This window comes from Vombatus ursinus, unplaced genomic scaffold (assembly GCF_900497805.2).
Source record: "Vombatus ursinus unplaced genomic scaffold, bare-nosed wombat genome assembly UNPS02005659.1, whole genome shotgun sequence".
Classification (NCBI taxonomy): domain Eukaryota; kingdom Metazoa; phylum Chordata; class Mammalia; order Diprotodontia; family Vombatidae; genus Vombatus; species Vombatus ursinus.
In genome coordinates this window covers 21,102,646-21,119,215 of record NW_020945437.1, presented here as the reverse complement: position 1 = coordinate 21,119,215, position 16,570 = coordinate 21,102,646, and positions in this window count along the sequence as shown.

Below are 16,570 nucleotides of genomic sequence, written 5' to 3'. Positions count from 1 at the left end.
AGAGAGACAGAGACAGAGAGAGATAGAAGGTAGGTAGAGACAAAGAAACAGAACATAGAGAGATGACAGAGACAGAGGAAGGAGAGAGAAAAGAAGAGAGAAAAGGAGAGAGAGACTGAGAGAAGAAAGTAGAGATTGAGAAAGAGAGGGAGGGAGAGAGAGAGACAGAAAAAGAGAAGAGTAAGAGAAGGGAGGTAGAAAGAGAGGGAGAGAGGGAAAGAACAAGGGTACATGGGGTGGGGGAGGGGGGGAGAAAGAGAGACTTCATTTTCTTCCCTACCCCCCTCCCCACTCCCTTACCTCTGTGCTCCCAGAGCTGGAAGGGACTTTAAATGTCTTCTAATCCAACCACTTCCCTCTCATTTTAACAGATAAGGAAACAATAATGGCAGTAAGAATCTCTCCCATTAGTATAGAGCAGAGGTTCCCAGAGTGGGTGATACCACCCCCTTGGGGGGGCTGGAATGATGGGGTGGGGAGCAGTAGCCTCAGGTACAATTGGGGGGTGTTAAATAAAAATATGGGGGCAGTGGAAGCATAAGGAAAGAAGAGAAGAAAATTTTGAAAAACCGTTCATACAGGTTTCATCTGTTGTGTAACAGAATTAAAGTTGTAGTGATTATATTATTTTCCAAATACATTGTTTTCAAATAAACACACAAAATGCAAGTTATAATTGATCAGTGATCAAGTCCACTGACAGGTCTTAACAAGCAAGTTTTGGCAGGCAACCATGTCATGCATTGTTGGAAAGTCCAGCCTGCAATGGTAGGAATATGTGTAATGACTTGTTTACAATATGATACTATACAGTTACATGATGCAATATTGCATCATCAAAATTTCAATGAAGAAAAAAGCCCACAAATTTCCAATAAATTATTAAATTTAAGATGTATCATTTTAAAAAATTATGTATTTTAAATGATGCAAATTAAAAAAAAACATTAAAGGGTTAAAGAAAATAGATTTCCAGATTTCCAGGGCTGAGTGATTTTTTCTTTTTTGAAAAGAGGGTGGTAGGCCAAAGAAGTTTGGGAACCTCTGGTATAGAGCTTTACCGTTTTCAAAACACTTTCATTCCGGATGATTGGACTTCAGGATCTAGCTAGAAGGGGCTTCAGACATCCACAGAATATCTAACCCTTATTTTAAAGAGAAGAAAACTCAGGCCTGAGAGAGGGAAAGTGATTTATCCAATGTTAAACAGCTGGGAAGTTATGTTGTGCTTGAACTCAAGCCTTCTGAGTGTGGGGAGCTGTCTTCCCACTACGTGGTAGTGCTGCTCTGCCAGCATTTTCTGGTTTACCATTTGCTTTGGTGCTTATCAGTAGCTGCACCTTAGTGTGCCGTTGGGCATGGAGTCAAGAAGACTCAAGTTCAAATCCATGCTCAGGCACTTAGTAGCCATGCGACCCTGGGCAAGTCACTTCATCTCTGCCTGCATCCATTTCTTCATTTGTAAACTGGGGGTAATAATGGCACGTCCTTCCCAAGGTTGTTGTGAGGATCAGATAAGATAATATTTGAAAGAGCCTGGTACATAGTAGGTTCTACAGAAATGCTAGCTGTTATTATGTATCTATGTATATAAATGCATATTGCCTTGCTTCTAGGAGGTAAATTTTATGATGGTAGGGTCATTTATCTAAATATCATAATTATTCTACAAAGTTCATCTTCCCCAGGACCTGGCCTAGTATCGTGCACATTTTGTGGTTATTCAGTCATTTTTTCAGTTGTCTCCAAGTCTTTGTGCCCCCTTTTCTTGACAAAGGCACTGGAGTGGTTTGCCATTTCCTTCTCCAGTCCATTTTACAGATGAGGAAACTGAGGCAAATAGAATTGAGTGACTTGCCCTGGGTCACACAGCAGGTAGGTGTCTGAGGCTGGATTTGCAGGTAGCAAGCCCTTAGGGCTGCTGAATGACGGAGTAGAGGATCAGACACTGGAAAGAGAGCACAACTGGGTTCAAACCCTAGAATTGTCGTTGATTCACTGTGGTCTCAGGCTCCCTTTGAGGACCCTTTCCCAAGAGCTTTTGCTTATATGGGTTATATCTATCAAAGTGTGCTATATTAGAAATCAAAACATTTTAATATGATTGTGAAAATAGACCTGACCTCATGGACCTTCTGAAGGGGTCCTAGGGACCCTTAGGCCACACACTTTGAGAACCAGATCACAACTGCTAATATCTGGTGTTTGTATAACATTTTAAGGTTTCCAATCTCATTTGATCCTCACAACAATCCAGGGATGTAGGAACTATTACTTTATTTTACAGATAAGAAAATTGAGGCTGAAAGATTAAGTGACTTGCCCAGAGTCACACAGTAAAGTTTCTGCTAAATTTGGGTGAGAAGTAGCTGAGTGAAAAAAGATGCAATTTTTTTTTCTTATCCTGAAACCGAGGGTCCTGTGTCAGGTTAATAACCCCTGAATTAGATGACTGAGCTCTCTTCCATCTCTAATATATGGCATAAGGCCATGTACCAGCCAAGATCCTTCTTGCACTCCCCACCTCATGGGGCTGTTGTGAAGAAAAGCCTTTGCAAACATTAAATGTATCAGAGAGATGGGAAAATGTGTTATTATTGTTGCAAAGTATGCACGAGGGTGACTTCATCAAGATTGGGCAGAGAGACACTCCAAGGACCATTGGTTACTACTATCTGTGTCTTTGGGCAAATCAATTTCCCAAATCTGGTCCTCAGTTTTAACTACAGTATAGCATGAGGAGGCTGGAGTAGATGGGTCTCTAAGACCCCTCCCAGTTCTGACATTCTGTGTTCCAAAGTCCCTTCTACTCTGATATTCTGTGTTCTAAGGCCTCTCTTGGCTCTGACATTCTATGTTCTAAGGCCCCTCCCAGCTCTGACATTCCTTTCCCAGCTCTGACATTCTATATTCTAAAACCTCTCCTGGCTGTGACATTCTGTATTCTAAGGTCCCTCCTAGCTCTGACATTCTATGTTCTAAGGGCCCTCCCAGCTCTGACATTCTGTGTTCTAGGGTCCCTCCCAGCTCTGACATTCTGTGTTCTAAGGCCTCTCCCAGCTCTGACATTCCTTTCCCAGCTCTGACATTCTATATTTTAAAACCTCTCCTGGCTGTGACATTCTGTGTTCTAAGGTCCCTTCTAGCTCTGACTTTCTGTGTTCTAAGGCCCCTCTCAGCTCTGACATTCTCTGTTCTGAGGGCTTTCCCAGCTCTAACATTCTATGTTCTAAAGTCCTTCCCAGCTTTTATATTCTGTATTTTAAGGTCCACTCCAGTTCGGACATTCAAGGTTCAAAGGTCCAGTCTAGCCCTCTGAGTAGGAGAGGGAAGCTCCTCCCACCCTACTTGGGAGATTAATATATTTTCCTCCTCCTCAATTACCGGTGCCAGTGATTCGGGTTATCTGATTGCCCAGACGTGCTGGCCATTTCCTGTCCCCAGTATTCCCACCACCTGATTTCCATTCGCTCACATTAAACCTTCCTAGCCACCCTCCCCTCCCCAAGCCCCAGGCTAACACACCCTTCCCAGGCAGGGAGGGGCCCTCTGGGTCCTGTTTTCCACCTAGCCCTCAGCGACCTCACCTTCTCATCTAAGAGCTGGATAAGGCCTGAGAGTGGTCAGGAGGCAGGTTTGGACAGGGTGTAATATTTCTTAACATTCTGAGTTGTCTGAAAACAAAGTGAGTCCTCTCTGGAGGTCATGAGGTTGCCCCTCACTGGAATTCTTGTAGCAAAGGCTGGACGAGCCCTTGTTTGAGGAGGCCGTCTCTGAATTTTGTTCAGATACTGGTTGGCTTAGATGGTCTTTGGTCCTGTCCAACTTTGTGTTTCGAGTGGGGCAAAAGCTGTTGCTGATTATAACTGTCTAGAAGGAAAGGAGAGAGAAAAGAGGTCAAATGGAGGAAGGGGCAGCAAGAAAGAGGAGGAGGAAAGGAGGTCGAGAAGAAGGGAAAGAGGAGAGTGAGGGAGAGAGAAGAGTTTGAGGAGAGGGGACAAAAAGAGGAAAAGACAGGAAGGGAGGGGAGGGATGGAGTGAGAGAATAGAGAGGAAAGGAAGGAAAATGAAGGAAGGAGGGAAGAGAGGAAAGCAGCAAGAGAGAGAGAGGAAAGGAAAGAGGAGTAATTGTAAGATGGAGGGAGTAAGAGAAAAAGGAGAAGAGAAAGAAGGGAAAGGAAGGACAAGAGTGGGAGAGGGGAGGAAAGGGAGGGAAAGATGTAGAGAGAGAATGAAGAAAAGGAGGGGAGGGAAGAAATAAAGGGGAAAACAAGCTATCTGGGTGGCCTTGGAAAAGTCATTTCTACTTCTCTGGGCCTCAGTTTCCTTATCTGTAAAATGAAGGATTTGGACAAAGTCAGTATTTCCCCAACTGTTCTCCATAATAAGGGTTCCATGAGCAAATAGTGACAGTGACATTCCAATGTTAAATATGAAATTATGTATTATAAAAAAAGAACTTGTGGGCAATCTTTTTTTACATGAAATAACCTTAATTTGTTATGTTTTATACCCCAAATTTCCCAACCCTCCTTCCCCTTTATCTCTGGGGTATTCCCTGGACCAACAAGTCTAGCTCTATCAATAATACTAGTTCTGCTTGGCCCCCAGAAGACAGAGCTGGGGGTCATGGGGGGAAGTTGAAGGGAGTGAGATTTCAGCTTGATGGAAGAAAAACCTTCCAAAGAGGCTGTCTAAAAGCATAATGTGCTCACTGGGGAGGCACTGAGTTCCCTCTCACTGGAGGTCTTCAAACAAAGCATAAATATCCACTTGTTGGGGAAGGTGAAGCTGGGCTCCCTGTTCAAGTATAGCTTGGTTGGTCTAGTTGCCCTGTGAGGTCCCTTCCAATTCTCAAAGTCTGGGATTTCAAACTCAGAAGGTGTCTAGTAACCAAATTGGTCTGAAAAACACAGCAAATTCTAATGGAAAAAAAAAAAACAACAGGATGAAGAGTCAGGAAGCCTGAATTCAAATGCTGCCCCTGACACTTACTGCTGTGGACCACAGGCACGTGACTTACTCCAAGTTTCAATTTTCTCCTCTGTAAAATGGGGATAATATACTCGGTATCACCTTCTTCACAGGGATGTTGTGAGCAAGGTGCTTTGCAAACTTCTAGTACAAAAGAAACACGGATTGCTATTACCCTTTCTAGCTCAAATGTTCTGTGTTTGAACATTCCATGTTAGAAGGTCTTTAGCCTTAACATTCTAAGGTCACATAAGATCATAGATGCAGACCTGGCAGGGACCAAGTCACCCAGCCCAACTTCTTTCATTTTAGAGAAGAGGAAACAGAGGCCCAGAGAGAAGCAGGATCTGAACCCAAGACCTCTAACTCCAAAGTTAGGGCTCTTCCCACTATACTGTACTAGTAACTCAGCTTTAATGTCCCATGCTCTAAGATTCCTTCTGGCTCTGACTGTCTATGATCTAAGTCCTTTCCAGATCTAAAGTCCTTCTACAGCTTCTCTGAGTCCATGATTCTGCACTGCCAAATACAATCTCTGTTGTTTTGTACTATTATTATTATTATTATTAATGTGAGATGCACAAATTTAGACACATCTCCACTCCAAATGTTCCTCTGGACTATTTGTGCCAGACCTGTAGTAGAGCCTTCTGAGCTTATACTGCTCAGATCAGCCACAGTCAGACACACTGTAACTCGACCCTCACATGGTGATGTCATTTTTGTCCTCTTTGAGCATGAAGGACAACAATCATAACCACTCAAGTGTTATTAAATTTTCAGCTGTGCTCATCAGAAAGGACTAGTCTTACTCATCTCTGGTTCTGCCCCCCTCCCCAAAATGCCCAGCACATAGATTTCAATGACAGTTGTCTTTTCAATACTGTTACTTGGAGAATGTATCTATCTGCATGAATGAGAATCAAGAAATATTTTTAAAGAAAGGTAATTTTATTATTTTATGATGGCAACCTTTTTATTTTTTAAATTCATTTCAAAAATTTTGAGCTCCAAATTCTCTCCCTTTCTCCAGCCTCTCCCCCACTCATTGAGAAGGCAAGCAATACACACTTTATACATGTGAAGTCATGCAAAACATATATCCATATTCACCATGTTTCCCCACACCTCCCCCCCCCAAGCAAGAAAAATAAAGAAAGTGAAAAGATATACTTCAGTCTGCACTCAGAGTTCATCAGTTCTTTCTCTGAAGGTGGATGGTGTTTTTCATCATGAGTACTTTGGAACTGTCATAGATCTTTGTATTGATCAAAGTAGCTAAATCTTTCACAGTTGATTGCTGTTACTGTGTACAATGTTCTCCTGAATCTGCTCACTTCACTTTGCATCAGTTCATATAAGTCTTCCCAGGTTTTTCTGAAACCATCCTGCTGTCATTTCTATAGCACAATAGTATTCCATCACAACTACATACCACAACTTACTCAGCCATTCCTCAACTGATGGGCATCCCCTCAATTTCCAATGCTTTGCCACCACAAAAAGAACTGCTATAAATATTTTTGTACATATAGGTCCTTTCCCTTTTTCTTTGACCTCTTTGGGAAAGTACCATTACTTTTAAACAAATTCAGTGACAAGAACTTCTAGTTAATATATCCAGGTACCTAGAGACCCTTTGAAAAGGGCTTGAAGAATCCTTCAAGATAAGTGACCAGACTTACAATTATCATATCAATTGCTCCCCTAAGTAGGTTAAACATGTATAATAATACAATAATTGCTAAATTTACATAGCACTCTAAGGTTTGTAAAGCACTACAAGTATTATCTCTCCCTGGATTACACCATGGATTTGTTTAACAAACTTTCTTTCCGCAGAAAGAGCAATGGTAAACTTTGGCTGTCTGAATCATAGTGAGTTTATATGAAATTGTATGATTAAACTGAAGTGAAGAATAGTCCCACAACAGAATGCAAGTTCCTTAAAGGGGAGGGTGGACTGTTTTCACTTTTATCTTTGTACTCCTGATGCCTGGAACTGTGCCTGCACATTATACAAATGCTTGCTGACTGATTCACTGATTGGAGCAAATAAGAAGTCAGGAGACCTGGGTTCTAGTCCCAGTTTACTCAGCAATTTATTGGGTAGTCTTTGGAAGAAAGTTTTTTTTTTTTTGTTTTTGTTTTTGTTTTTTCCAGAGCCTTGATTTCTTTGTCTGTAAAATGATGGGGTTAGGGTGGATCATGACTCCCAATTCTAATCTTCTCCATTCTGTATTCTAAGCTCCCTTCCACGTCAGGTTAGAGTCTGAAAGGACAGTCAATGGAGTGTTATTATTTTTTATTCATTGTTGACCCACAACAGTAGTGGGAGAAGCTGAGACAAATAATGGTGGATTCTTGTTGAAAAATGACTATAGCATGCCTCTGCCCCCATCAAGATAAGCCAGAATAAAACAACCTCCCCGGATCCCAATGCAGGTGGGAAGGCTTCCTCTTAATAAAGGGGATTGCTGTACAATGGGGAAGTCTTGGACTGGATGCCAGAAGTTTGGTTTTGAATTCCAGATCTACTACTTACCTGGCCTGTGATGGTGGTCAAGTCCTTGCTTCTCTCTGAGCCTCAGTTCCTTCATCTACATAAAAGAGGTAATACACCATTTCCTATCTCCCCCACGGCTGCTGTGCAAATCCACTGAGATCTCAGATGCCCTAATTCTTTGCAATCACATAGTGTTACATACACGTGAGCTATTGTTGTTGTTGTTGTTGTTGTTGTTAAAATTATTGGAAGAATTGTGGCATCTCTCCAAGCACACTATCAGATTCTCATTGGGTCACCTCTTGGTATGGCTCCCAGAGTCTGAGGATCAGTCACTTTCTCACAGGGTCAGAATATAAAGGAGGACTTGGGCAACCCCACCGAGGATGTCTCCTAAGAACATTTCATCCTCAATCCTATAAACTACTGCCCAGAGACCATCATACGGAAAATGTCACTACCAAGAACTCGAGCATTCCAGAGTTGGAAGGGACCTCGAGCAATCATCAAACCAGCCCAGACCTGAACAGAAGTCCCTTCTACTAATGTCCCTGAGAAAATGGTCTTCCAGTCACTACTCAAACATATCCAATGAGCGAGCCTATTACCTCCAGAGATAGCCCATTCCACTTTGGGACAGCTCTGATAGTCAGGAAGTTCATCTTTATATGGTAAGTCAAGGCAATAAGCATTTATTAAGCACCTACTGTTTGTCAGGCACTGTGCTAAAACCTGGGGATATAAAGAAAAGTAATAAACAGTCCCTACTCTTGACAATATACAAACAGTTACATACAAACACAGTGGATAGAGTGAGGGGCTTGGAGTCAGGAGGACCTGAGTTCAAATTCAGTCTCAGACACTTACTGACTGTGTGACCCTGGGCAAGTCACTTAACCTTGTTTGCCTCAGTTTCCTCATGTGCAAAATGAGCTGGAGAAGGAAATGACAAACCACTCCAGTATGACCCCAAATGAGGTCATAAAGGATTGGGCACGGCTAAACATAATAAAGAAGATATATAAAGGATAAATAGGAGATAATTTCAGAGAGAAGGCACTGAAATTAAGGAGGATTGGGAAAGGCTTCTTGCAAAAGGTAGGACTTCAGTGAGAAGTCAGGAGCCCAAATCTGCTGCCCTCTGATTCTTCTTGCCCTCTGCCCCCCAAGTACACACAAGCACACACACACACACACACACACACATATACACTGCTCCTAATTCAGCACTTTGGAACCACACAGGCTATTCCCACTACCCTGTAACAACAGCCTTTCAGAGATGACCAGTGTGTAGTTCTTATCCTTTGATCATTATGTCTTATGTTACAGTTTTCTTTGTCTTCATAGAAATGTGAAACTGTACGGTGATTTTAGATTCACTTCAGACAAAGATGGCCTCATCCAAACTCCCATTTTACATGTGGGGAAACTGAGGTCCAGAAAAAGGAAGAGACTTTTCCTTCTGGGAGGAATGTCCATTACCCTAAAATCCCCACCCTACCTCCTGTGACTTGAAATATTTTATCCTGTCTTACTGGGACTTGGGCAGTGGCCCCCTAACAAGGACTCCTGCCTCATACAGAACCACTGGATTTTGAGCTTCAGGGCCCTGAGAAGTCTAATCCTGTTCCCAAGCTAAGGAGGTATTTAGGGCAGCCAGCTGAGGAACATCTACCCCGAATCTTAGGTCTAGTCTGGATGAATTCAGAAAGGCTCATTACCAGACTGGCTACACAACAAGGATTGGGATTTTTTTTTTTTTTTTTGGTCACAGCAGTTCACTAAGACCATCCCCTTAAGGTGTAAGTGATCAGCATGAGATCAAGAGATTGAAGATCTGGGGCCATCCAATCCAGCCCTCCTCATTTGGTGGATGAGGAAACTGAGGCTCAGAGATGTTAAGATGTTGACTAAGATCAAATAGGTAGTAGTAGTAGTAGTAGCAGTGGTGGTAGTATTATTAGTAGTAGTTAGTAGTGTAGTAGTAGTAGGTAGAATTGGAATCAAGTCCTCTGACGACAAACACAAGGCTCCTTTGACTGGTCTGACGACAGCAGATGAAATCACTGACCTTAAGGCATAAAGGTGTAACATTAGTGATGCCCTCCACTGATTCTTCCCCCTCCCCAGCCTTCAACCAAGAGTCAGGGCCCTGAGGGATTAAGACAATGGAGAAAGACAATTTGTTGAGGAGATCAAAAGCCCTAAGATCCTAAAAAGTTAAGAGTTAGCTCCTCTACTGCAACCCCTCATTTATCAGATGAAGAAGGTGAGGCCAAGAGAGATGAAAAAGCTTTGCCCTGCAATCACACAGGTTGTAGAAAATGTAGACAGAGTTTGAACTTAGATCTCCTGATTATTCGTGTTCCATTAAACCACTATTTGCCTTCAGCTAGGTCATACGGTGGGTAGAGTGCTGGGCCTGGAGTCAGGAAGACCTGAATTTAAATATGGCCTCAGACATTTACTAGCTGTGGGACCCTGGACAAGTCATTTAACTTCTGCCTGCCTCAGTTTCTTCATCTGTGGCAATAATAATAACAGGTACCTCCCAGGGTTGGTTGTGAGGATTAAATGAGATAGTTGCAAAGCACGTAGCATAGTGCCTGGCACATAGTAGGCACTTAATAAATATTTCCTTCTCTCCTCCCTCTCTCCCTTTTTTCCTTCTACCCCTCTTTCTCCCTCCCTCACTTGTTTCCTTCCTCTCTCCTTCCTTCCATTTACACAGCCTCCTCTGCTCCCTCTCCCCAACCTACCTCCTGAGATGCCCCATACCCTCATTAGGTTTCTTCCTTGGGCAACAGAGCACAGCCAGAGCCATGAAAAGGATTTAGGAGACCTGGCTCTGACAGTGAGTCCCTGTGTGACCCTGGGCAAGTAGCTTCTCCTCTCAGACCTTCAGGGCACTTTCTTCCAGACATCCCTGCTTTGGGAGGAGTAGCCCATCCTCAGCCATCATCTGAGGCCCTGAATGGTCATCCTAGCCCTGTGGGTGCCACAGTGTGGAGGAAAGCAATGGCCTGAGAAGCAAGGACTTGGCCCTGCCTCTAAAGGCAATTCATGTATCTTTCTAGGCCTTGGTTTCTTCATCTGTAAAATGGAGAGTTGGCCTAAAGGTACTCTAAGGCCCTTCCCAGCTCTGACAGCCTGTGTTCTAAGGCCCCTCCCTGCTCTGACATTCTGTGTTCTACGGTCCTTCCTAGGTCTGACATTCTACGTTCTAAGGCTCTTATGATCTCTGACATCCCATGTTCTAAGGACTTTCTCAGTTCTGACACTCTATGCTCCAAGCACCCTTCCTACTCTGATGGTCTTAGGAACTGAGAGCCTTGGGTGGGCTGGCTGAATCCGGGTCAAGGATGGAGGGAGCTGGAGCAACTGGATTGATTGGCAGAAGGGAGGAAGCTAAATAGAGTCCTGTGTATTAGGGAATTAAACAGAGTTGGTGTGTGTGTGTGTGTGTGTGTGTGTGTGTTGGGGGCTGGGAGCAAGAGCAGGGAAGCGTGAGCTCATGGAGCAGACGGAGGTCTGGCCTGGCCTGGCCCAGGAAGATGGGGCCTGCTTGGGTATCGATAGCACAATCACTCCCGTCATCGCCACAATCGGCGCCACAGAGCTGCCCCAACAGACACTCCCCAGATGCTGAAGCCTTAATCCTCTGCACAGTAAACTCTTGTAATTTCCAAGGCACAATCCCAGGCCCCTTCCATGTGATTAGCCAGCTAGGTTCCTCTCCCCTCTTCTGGGCCTGATTCCTATTTTTAACAGCACCTCCATCTGCTATTTTCCATCAAGGAACTAACAGCCTGTGATAGGCCCTGAAGGACATTGGAGCCCAGGACTAGAAGGATGAACTGAAATGACAGCAAGAAAGGTTCAAGTTAGCTAGTTGAGAAACAGTTATGAAAAGCGCCTACTATGTGCCGGGCGCTGCTCTTTGTGCTGGGGATATAAAGAAAGGCCAAAAACTGTTCCCGCCCTCAAGGAGTTCATGGTCTGATGGGGAAGACAACATGTGAACAATTAGGTACAGACAATTTATACACAGGATAAAAAGGAAATGATCAATAAAAGGAAGGCCATAGAATGAAAAGGGATTGTGAAAGGTGGGATTTTAGCTGGGACCTGAAGGAAGTTGAGGAAACTGCAAGGTGGAGATAAGAAGGGGGAACATCCAGGGCATGGGAGACATCTGGGGAAAATGCCTAGCTCGGGAGATAGAACGTTTTGTTCTGGGAGCAGTCAGGAGGCTGGTGTCGATGGATGGCAGAGTATGTGGAGGGGAGTAAGGTTAAGACAACTGGAAATGGGTTGGGGTGAGGTGAGCAGGTTTGGAAGGGCTTTGAATGCCAAACAGGATTTTATATTTGATCTTGGAGCTAATAGGGAGCCACTGAAGTTCATAGGGGGAGGGAGGTAACATGGTCAGAAACAAGCTTTAGGAAGATTGCTTTGGCAGCTGATCCGACTGCAAAGGAGGCAGAAGAGTGCTTTATATGCACAATCTCATTTGAAGGTCAAAGTAACCCTCTGAGGTAGGTCACCACAGGTTCAGGAATTATTACTTCCATTTTACAGGGGAAGAAATAGAGGCTCATGGAGTCCCCATGAGCATCAAGGAATCTCCAATTTGGAAAGGGACTTCAGAGGTCCCGTCTTGTCCCTCCCATACCTACAAAAGAATGCCTCCATAACATCCCCACAAGTGGCCATCTTGTGCCCACTCAAGGACCTCTTGAGAAAGGGAACCTTCTTTGGAACAGTTCCAGAGGGCACTTAGCACAAGGAAACCCAAGAACTGCCCCCTGGGATTCCTCGGCAAGAATCATTTCTCATCTTAGGAATTCAGTTTCCTCCTTCTGTGAAATGAAGCGGTTGATTTAAGTGATCCCTAAGGCTCCTTCCTCAACTCATATAAGAGGGATGGTAGAGCAGCTAGAATCCCAGTACAGGCTCAAACCTCACCCCTGGCATTCATTAGCTGTGTGACCAGGACAAGTCACTGAACTGCTCTAAGCCTCGGTTTCTCCATATGAACAATGAGAATAACAGTACCTATGGGTAACTGTCATACCTATCTCAAAGGGTCATGTCTCTCCAGGATGCACTCTTGACTCTTCTGGACTTTACTACTCCATAGAAACTATTCCGGAAGCTCGTTTCACCCCTGGACTTCCCATACTGGAAGTAGTCCAAACCTCTTCTGATTGGCTCCTTCCTCCCAGAACCTCTATTTGAAGGAGGGCACCCAGGGCAGCCATGCCTTTGTTCCTTTCCAGGCTGTCCTCCTGGCCCTCCCAGACTTTCTCTAGAGTGCTTCTAGCTGGCTACCTCAATGCCCTGCCCCCCTTTAGCTTCCTTTTATAGGATGTATTCTCTGACAAGAACACTCTTTGAGGACAGGGACTGTATTTCTTTCTGCTTATGTTTGGTTTCTCAGTGCTTAGCACTTAATAAATGCTTGTTGACCTGGCGGGACGTAGGATGAAATAATGTGCATAAAATGCTCTGCAAAATTTTAAAGTGCTATCTGAAAGTCAGCTAGCATTCTTATTACCTTCCCACTGATGGGAGGGTCCCCCCTCCCCCAAATACCCAAAGTCCTGGTCTGAGGGCTGTGAGACTAGGAGACAAGACCAGGCAGTGAGGTACAGTAGGGGGTGACTGGATACATTGGGTGAGTGAGAGTGAGGAGTCGGCATGACTGAGGAAGGATGATCATAGCTTTGACAATGAGCATGTTTGGAAGAGGGGTGGGTTTGGTGGGGGGGAGAAATGATTTTGGAAATGTTACGTTCGAGACACCTATGGGATACCCAGCTTGAACTGTCTAATAGACAGCTGGTGATGCAGGACTGTAAATCAGGACAGATCCTAGGACTAAACATACAGATGTAAAGATGATAACTGAATCTATGGGAGCCGGTGAAGGGAGAGAGAGACAGAGAGAGAGAAACAAAGAGAGAGACAGACAGACAGAGAGAGAGAGAGACAGAGAGAGAGATGAGAAATGAGGTCTCTCTAATAACAAAGAAAAACAGTTAAGCACAGCCAATCTATTCAATGCCAGTGTTTGACAGTGGATGGAATGCTCTGCACCTCTTGAAAAGAGGGAGGTGCGTTTCCTCATCTCCTGTCTCCAACCCAGAGTGGTCTGTTGGTTTACATTCTAATAGACATATAATTATGGGTCACATGTACTCTCTGGCTCCACTCTCTCAAGTCCAGGTTGGGTACATCTCCCCCTCAAGGTTCAAGGGGACCCTGAGGGGTTTGTGGGGTTCTCTCTTCTCCACTGCCATGGGCTCAAAGCCACCACCATCTGTGTTTCACATTGCTAGGGGCCAGTGACTAGCTCACAATTCCATTTAACCATTTCACATTGGCTGGCTTTTATAAAAAGAATGTTTACTTCAAAGATATGTCAAGAATAAATATAAAGCCATTTCCTTCAGGGCATACTCTCCCCTACACCATCTAAGCCTCTAGGGAAATAGTCTTAAAACTTAGCTAAGTTCTTACACAACATTTGTCTCACCAAGTTCAAGCCTAGATTTGACATGGCCACCTTCCACTGGGCTAGGGTCTTGAATGTCACTCCCAAAATGGTTCCCTGGGGCATCAGTACTGCACTGCCTGTAAAACCTAGGCTGGATCTGACTCCCATTTTCCTGTAGTTTACTGACCTTTGAAACCCCCAAGGTCTGAGACTCCACTCCCTTCACCTAGAATAAAAAATAAAATAAAATCAAACAAAACAAACAAACAAGGCCAAGGAGCATGTGAGTAAAAGAATCCCTAAGATTCCCCCAGACACAAGTGCAGCAAAGTGATGGTAAAGCTGACTCAGGTCTTTTTCAAAAAGGCTTCCTCCCTGGTAGCTGGCCACCAGGAACCAGTTACACAATGTCCATGGATGCTCTACAGTCTCTTTCAAGCCACTACCCCTATCTGTCATCATGATTCTCCCAGAAGTCATCTTCCCAGACTTCTCTACATGGACAGGTCTGTTCATGCACCACATGTTCAATTTTTTCAGTCATGTCTGACTCTCTGTGACTCCATTTGGAGTTTTTTTTGGCAAAGATACTGGAGTGTTTTGTTGTTTCCTTCTCCAGGTCATTTTACAGATGAGGAAACTGAGGCAGACAGGGTTAAGTGACTTTCCCAGGGTCACACAGCTAGTAAATGTCTGAAGTTGGATTTGAATTCAGGTCCTCCTGACTCCAGGCCTGGAGCTCTCTATTCACTGTGCCACCTAGATGCCCATGCACCATACCTTTATAAATGTAAACTGAAATAACACTGTCTCTGCTTGCTTTATTCTGCATAAGTTTGTATATGACTTCTAATGTTTCTCTTAATTCCTCATCTTTGTTGTTTCTTACTGCACAATAATTTTCCATGACATTCATATATTGCAGTTTGGTCATTCCCAACTCATGGGCACCCACTGTGATTCTAGGTTTGTTTTTTGTTTTTTGTTTTTTTGGGGGAACACAAAAGGGGCTCCAGCCCATAGTCTCTTTCCCACTCATAGTCAAGTTACCTTCCAAATTCTAGGTATATCATGTCACATCTGGGAGGAATCTTAAAAGATAGATTATATTTTCTTGCTCTCTCAGTGGTGGTGGTGAGGAGAGATGGGAGAGAGAGAATGTAGATCTGAAAATAAAATTAAATCAAAGAAAGAGATTGATTATATATTATCTGAGCTAGAATAGACTTTGAGATATAGAAGATAATGTTGGAGGTGGGAGGGCCATGAGAACATAGGATATCAGAGCTGAAAGGGACCTTAGATGCCATCCAGTTCAACATCTTCATGTAACAGAGAAAGAAATCCAGACCAAGAGAGATAGAGTGGCCTGTCCAGGGTCCCATGGGAAATCAGTGTCAGTCATGATTCTGGGCTTTTGTGAATCAAGCTGCTTCCTAGGTTTGGCCAGTCTGATGCTCCAGCAGTTTTCCTTTTCTAAGCACACACTGACAAAGGAGTGGTGTGGAGAGATGAACCCTGATGAGGGCCAGAGGGTAGGAAAAACGTAGGCCACAAATTCAATTCAAATAATTTTATTTATTCTAGTGAAGCTCACTAGTGATGGAGAGAATTCACTGCCTCCTGATGCCACCCATTCCACTTCTGGTCAGCTCTGCATCTTAGGAGGTTTTTCCATGGATAAAGATGAAATCTGCTTCTGAAGCTTTTACCCATTGTTCCCAGCTCTTCCTTCTGATACGATGCAGGACAAATCTTCTTTCTTGTTCACTTGACAGGCCTGCAATACTTGAAGACAGCTATCAGGTCCCCATCCTGAATCTTCTCTAGGCTGAAATTCCCAGTTCCTCTAACTGGGATCCTCCTTTGTTATGGTCTTCTGTCTTTTACTGTTCACCTTCACTGGGATGCACTCCACTTTGTCAGTCCTTCCTAAAATGTGGTACCCAGAACTGGACACTGTATGCATGCCCATATGTTGTTTCCCAAATTTTTCTAATGATTTATTGACCCAGAGCCTTTGCTCACATTGTTCCTTATAACTTCTGTTTGTCTCTACAACATGTGCCTCATCTCATCATCCACCTTCTCTCCACTTACAAAGTCACAACCTGTAGTCTCCTAAATGGTGTCCCTCCCTGTCTCTCTTCTCGCCAAGCCATACTCTGCATGGCTGTCAAAATAATCATATTAAAGCAAAGATCTGTCCATTTCACTCCACTGCTCAAGAAGCTTCAATGGCTCCCTAGGATAAAATGCACATGTTTTAGGGTAGCATTTAGAGCCCTCCACAGTCTGGCTCCCATATGCCTTTCCAGATTTATTTCATGTTTCTTCTCTTCTTGGACTCAAAGCCTCATCCAAACTGGCCTGCTAGCAGTTTCCAAAACCAGCTCAATTGCTACTTCCAAAAGGATGCTTTTCTTGATCCTTTCCCATCCTCCACACACACACACACACACACACACACACACACACACACACCCCACTCCTTAGTGCTCTCTCCTTTCTCAAATTTTTCTTTTCTTTACTCATCTGTTTAGCTATTCTATCCTCCACTGAAATACCAGTCCTTTGGTTTGTAG